The sequence below is a fragment of the Mobula hypostoma genome, chromosome 4 (genome assembly GCF_963921235.1).
Source record: "Mobula hypostoma chromosome 4, sMobHyp1.1, whole genome shotgun sequence".
NCBI lineage: Eukaryota > Metazoa > Chordata > Chondrichthyes > Myliobatiformes > Myliobatidae > Mobula > Mobula hypostoma.
In genome coordinates, this window is record NC_086100.1 from 171,627,315 (window position 1) to 171,633,314 (window position 6,000).

General features: G+C 42.4%; 1 protein-coding gene across 6 annotated transcripts in view; it reads right to left on the reverse strand.

Moving 5' to 3' along the window:
* Window positions 1-5,682, reverse strand: part of fgfr3 (fibroblast growth factor receptor 3) — a 280,510-nt gene extending 274,828 nt beyond the window's left edge. For 5 of the 6 annotated variants that reach the window (XM_063047014.1, XM_063047013.1, XM_063047015.1 and 2 more), the window contains exon 1: window positions 5,561-5,682. The gene's annotated coding sequence lies outside the window, so the exon portion shown is untranslated. The remainder of the gene's footprint in view (window positions 1-5,560) is intronic. The other variant, XM_063047010.1, reaches the window with a different exon arrangement.
* Between the last annotated feature and the right edge of the window lie 318 nt (window positions 5,683-6,000).

Below are 6,000 nucleotides of genomic sequence, written 5' to 3' on the forward strand. Positions count from 1 at the left end.
ATAGAAACATTATGATAGGAATGTTTAAGAGGCATTTAGACAAGTACACAAACAGGCAGGGAGTGGTAGGATTTAGTCCATTTGGACATGGGATTAGTTAAAACTGGCACCATGATGGGGCAAAGGGCTTGTACTCTTCTATATTCTAACCTGAAGATGTATGTTACACAGTGATAAAAAATAGTAACATATTTTCTATAGAATTTACTTCTGTAGCTCAAAGTCAAGTTTATTGTCGTATGTACAAGTACTGCACATGTTGGAAAAACAGAAGACCCTGCCACTCACCCCAGTCAGCATTCACTCCTGGATCGATCACGAGAACCATCTGAGGACCCACCAATAGACCACCCCTTAGGAAAACAACACACTCAACTCGAGTAATCGCAAAGGGAAGGAAGGGAATGGAATGAAAATCTTATCTGCAGTAGCGGCACAGGAACGTAGCATCAGATGCACAACATCCACAAGATAAGGATAAATTATCCAAAATCGAAACAAGAAAGAACACAATTAGTTGAACTAAAAAGTCCATTGAGCGAAAAATGGTCATAAGCCTGCAAAAGAAATATTGTTCTTTCGTGTAGATTTTCTCACCCAGAGGGATGAAGGAAAAAAAATACTTCTGATGGAGACTCAATAAGACAACAGTCCATTAATGAAGAGTCTCAGAGAAGGTTCCCCTGAGCCCCATATACAGTAAAATAGAGTAACACACACAAAATGCTACAGGACCTCAGTAGATCAGGCAGCGTCTATGGGGAGGAATAAACAGTCGATGTTTCAGTCCAAGACTTCATCAGTCCTCCTGATGAAGGATCTCGGCTCAAACATTGACTGCTCATTCCTCTCCATAGATGCTGCCCGACCGATTGAGTTCTTCCAGCATTTTGTGTGTGCTACTCTCGCTTTTCAGCATCTGCAGAAATGTCTTGTGTTTATGAACTGGATGTGTGTAGTTACATTTGCTGCACATGATATTTTGAGATGCTCTTCTCCTTGCCTCCAGGTCTTGTGCAATACCGATCACTGTCTTCGAAAACTACACCCAAGGGCGAACAACAGTAATCAGAATCAGATTTACTATTGCTGGCATATGTCATGAAATTTGTTGTTATGCAGCAGCTGTACAGTGCAATACGTAATATTAAAACTCAGTTCCTGTAAGAACTATATATACTTTATAAGTTTATATATATATATCAGTTCCTGTAAGAAGTATATATACTGTGTGTATATATATATAAAAGTGAAATTAAATAAGTAGTGCATTGAAAATGGCTCAGAGAGGGCCGGCTGGTGGCGCAACGACATCGGCGCCGAACCCAGGAGCGGAGGTTCCCGGGTTCGAAACTAGTCGGGTCCGCTCCCCAGTACGCTTTCCTTCTGTGCCGGGTTGAGTGTCGAGATCGCAACTCGGCCTCGTAAAATAAAGGGAAAATACTGCACAAAATGTCTGTGTCAGGAGTGGCGCGCCACACAGTCTCTCTCTCTATCTCGCTCCGCGCCTTGTAAAGCATGAAAAAGACATCATCACGGACACGCAGACACACACACACAGACTCGCACGCGCGCAGGCACACGCCAAAAAGAAAAGAAAATGGCTCACAGAAGGTTGATGTCAAGTTCAGTTTATTGTCATACACTGCCAAATGAAGGAAGGTAACTCCAGACCGAGGTGCACAACTCAGTACATGTAACTCACAGACAACACAAAGAAATATTACCACAAACAAGTTAACAAATAATAAAATGCATTCTAGAAGATAAAATATATTCCAGAAGGTTTATAGTTATCAAGGGCATACATGAAACTGTAAACAGCGTATGCCATCAAAATTAGCTTTTTGCAATAGCAGCACAATAGAAGCTAGGACAAACCTAAGATAACATAAATTATACATAACGTACACTAGGCTGGAATAGGGTTTTGGAAGGGTGGGTGTAGGAGTGGATGCATCCTCTTGTGGGAGAACCTAGAACCAGAAGTCACTGCTTAAAAAAAATGAGGTAATCCTTTTAAAGGAAGGATGAGATTTTTTTTTCTTTCCTGTGAATCTGGAAGTCTGTTCCTGAAAGGGTTGGGGGAAGCAGGATGGTTGTTGAAAGCAGAGTCCTGGAATATTATTGTGAAGTTGATACTCTCACTCAGTGGCCACTTTATTAGGGAGCCTGTACACCTGCTCGTTAATGCAAGTATCTGATCAGCCAATCATATTGCAGCAACTCAATGAACTTCACTGGCCCCATCACTGAACTGTTCCCACAACCTATGGACTCACCTTCAAGGACTCTTTATCTCACACTCTTGATATTTATTATTTATTTATTTATGTGTATTTGCACAGTTTGTTGTCTTTTGCACATTGGCTGTTTGTCCACCTGTCCTGTTCAGTGTGGTCTTTCAATGATTCTATTATGGTTTTCAATTTACATAAGTAAACAAATTTCAGGGTAGGGTATGGTGACATATACGAATTTAATAATAAATTCATTTTGAACTTTTAAAAGTATGATCTTAAGAATTTATCTGTTGTTCAGACCAAACATCAGCATGGGGAAGAAATGTGATCTAAGTGACACTGACTGTGGAATAATTGTTGGTGCCAGATGGGGTGGTTTGAGTATCTCAGAAACTGTTGATCCCCTGGAATTTTCACACTCAACAGGGAATGGTGTGAAAAACAAACAAAAAAAAAACATCCAGAGAGTGGCAGTTCTGTGGGTGAAATCTTTTTGTTCATAAGAGAGGTCAGAGGAGAATGACTGGACTAGTTCCAGCTGACAGGAAGGCAACAGCAACTCAAATAACCATGTGTTACAACATTGGTGTACAGAAGAGCATCTCTGAATGTACAATATATTGAACGTTTAAGTGGGTGGGCACAAATATACCTCCTGACACCGTTAAAGTGGCCACGAAGTATGGATACTTGATAAGTAGGTTAGATCGGGTAGTTGGGGTGCAGTACTGAGGTTACAGTCAGATTAACCATGACCTTAATGAACGGTGGAGCAGGCCTGAGCAGCTGAGTGGTCTTCTCCTGCCAATAATCTGTATGTTTATGTTTGGTTTTTACATTGACCTTTGCTGATGCTGGAACTGACTACTGAAGTACTCTTTTGCACCTAGCTCACTTGGCCAACTGTACTATTGGCTCTGGCGCCTCCTTAGAGATCAGTCAACCTGCTATTTATTGAGTATTTGTACCAAGACCATCGTAGTTTAATGCATCATGGTTTTAAGCAGCGGAGTCATTTCTTGCTACCAGGAGCCAGGCTGACAGAGAGACATAGCGCCCCCCCCCCCTTTACTTGAGGCTTAATTGATGGGAAACACAACATTTCCACAGAAAACCGGGTGGCTTAGTAAACCATAGTTTTACATTTTGTGTATTCAATATGAACCTTTCCACTTTATGTCAAAGGTAGAAACTATACATATATGTTTGTTTGTCAGCAGAAATCATTGGAAGCACAAAGCAACTTTATCTGTAAACAGAGGAGCTGTTAAGAGCTTTGCTATGAAAGCATCAGTCTCTCTCTATACTTAACTAGGAGGAGGAGAAGATGGCGGAGCGACACAATGCGCAGCGGCCACTCCGGTGGTGATGTCTGTTATTTGTCAAGTAGGGTGCCGTGCACAATCCTGATTTGATGGAGACAGACGTGAGAACACAGAAGAACATTTGGTGAAACTTCTGAAATGCCTGCTTCGCTGCTGCTGCTACTGTGTGGTTCAGAATCTCCGGAGGAGAAGGCCCCGAGTCCTCGGCTTTGCTTGTTGCTCGGCGGCCGGGGGAGGTCGAAGCGTTCAGCAGAGATGGTGCTCGGGAGGCTGTATCAGAGGGGTTGATCAGAGGCTCGAAGTTTTTGGACGGACTCAGAGTCGGCTGTGGTCGGATGCTTCCAATGCATCGGCAGTTGTTGGTGCCTGGAGGTTTATGGCACGGAGAGTTTCTCCCTTTTGCCGCCTACTATCGGGACTATCGGGAGTCGATTGAAACTTTGAGACTTTTTTTTACCGTGCCCATGGTCTGCTCTTTATCAAATTATGGTATTGCTTTGCACTGCTGTAACTATATGTTATAATTATGTGGTTTTGTCAGTGTTAGTCTTTGGTTTGTCCTTTTTTTTGTGATATCACTCTGGAGGAATGAACATTATATCATTTCTTAATGCATGCATTTCAAAATGACAATAAATGAGGACTGAGTATCCTCATAATCTAAAAAATAAAAAAAAATCTGTCTACATGCTAAGTCTAAAGGCTCATAGATGCAGGCTAGTTAGCGGTTGTTAGGAAAGATCTGACACAAAACTGCCCTGAGTGAAGTCATTGTGACTATTCCAGACCCCGACTTCAGCTATAACCTTGTTTACTTTGGTCTGGTTACTCAACAAACCTCTTGAAGATTCTGATGGATGGCCCATTTGGTCATCAGACCAGAACTTCCCACTCCAAATCATTCACAGTACACCTAGAATGGATGGACATTTTTGTGAGCTATGAACTGCCAGAGAGCGCAATGTCTTCTAGCGGCCTCTGATAATTGTCACAAGTCCCACAATGTTCACCGAAGCCAAGGTGTGCAGGGAGGAGAGAGAGAGAGAGAGAGATACGGGCAATTTCAACATGGTGAAGATGTAGGAAGGAAGGTAAGCATCCTTAAAATAAGGAGCCTTCAGGAAGACTGGAGAGAAATTTATTTTATTTTACTTAGAGATACAGTATGTTTATGGGCCTTTTCAGCTCAACAAGACTGGGCAGCCCAATTACACCCATGTGACAAATTAACCTATTAACCTGTACATCTTTGAAATACGGGAGGAAACTGGAGCACCCGGAGGAAACCTAAGTGGTCACTGGGAGAAGATATAAACTTCGAGGTAGCGGTGGAATTGAACCTGGGTCGTCCAAGCTGTTATAGTGTTACACTAACTGCTATGCTACTGTACTGATGAACATTGGTCTGATGTTCATCATTTGCAGCACGTACAAGAATTTACAAACATCCACATATGACCGAGGTTTCACACTCTTATAAAGGAGCTGAGCATGACTTCTGAAATATCCTTTGCATCAGAATGTCTTGATTAACACATCACATCTAAATGGATTAAATTCATTCATTTTAAATACCACTTTTAAGCTTTAACCAACATGCGTGAGTTTGACCCCAAACAGGAGAGAATCTGCAGATGCTGGAATTCCAAGCAACACACACAAAATGCTGGAGGAAATCAGCAGGCCAGGCAGCATCTATGGAAAGGAGTTACAGTCCTGACAAAGCGTCTCAGCCTGAAATGTTGACTGTACTCTTTTCCATAGATGCTGCCTGGCCTGCTGAGTTCTTCCGGCATTTTGTGAGGAGTGAGTTTAAAACACTTTATGAATCCTTTACCAGAGAGGGAGAAAGTGAGAGGCTGAAATATCACCAGCAGTATAAACTGCTGAGTTACACTCACCGACAGAGCATCCGTTTATCACACAAGAGCATGTTCTGGCGACAGGAACACAGTACATGGGCTGAGGTTAACACATTCTGAAACTACTTACCGATGATGCCAGCTTTACTGCAGTTCACAGGCAAAACATCGAAAGCACCGGTAGCAAGTTATGTCAGTCATCCTTCACTGTCCCTGTTGAAACGAAAGAAAATTTATCTTTATTGGAACGCAGCACATCACCTACAGCCCTGGGGTCACAGGCCAGATACACACCTACCTCACGGAGTGAATCATTAACCGCCGTTTAAAGGCTCAACAAGTCATCTTCCAGATGTCTGCTGAAGTAACCCCTGCCTTTGAATGAAATAGGACTCGAGTCCTTGCTGCTGACAGATGGCCTGTGATTCCCCTGGGATGTCTGTAGCTGTGCATATTGGGTGAGGAGAGGATCTAGTTCAGTTGTAATGTTTCCTGCGGTTAAATGGACTCTCAGTATTAAAGGCTCCCCATTGATAATTACTAGTTAGCCACAAACAATTTTCTAAGACT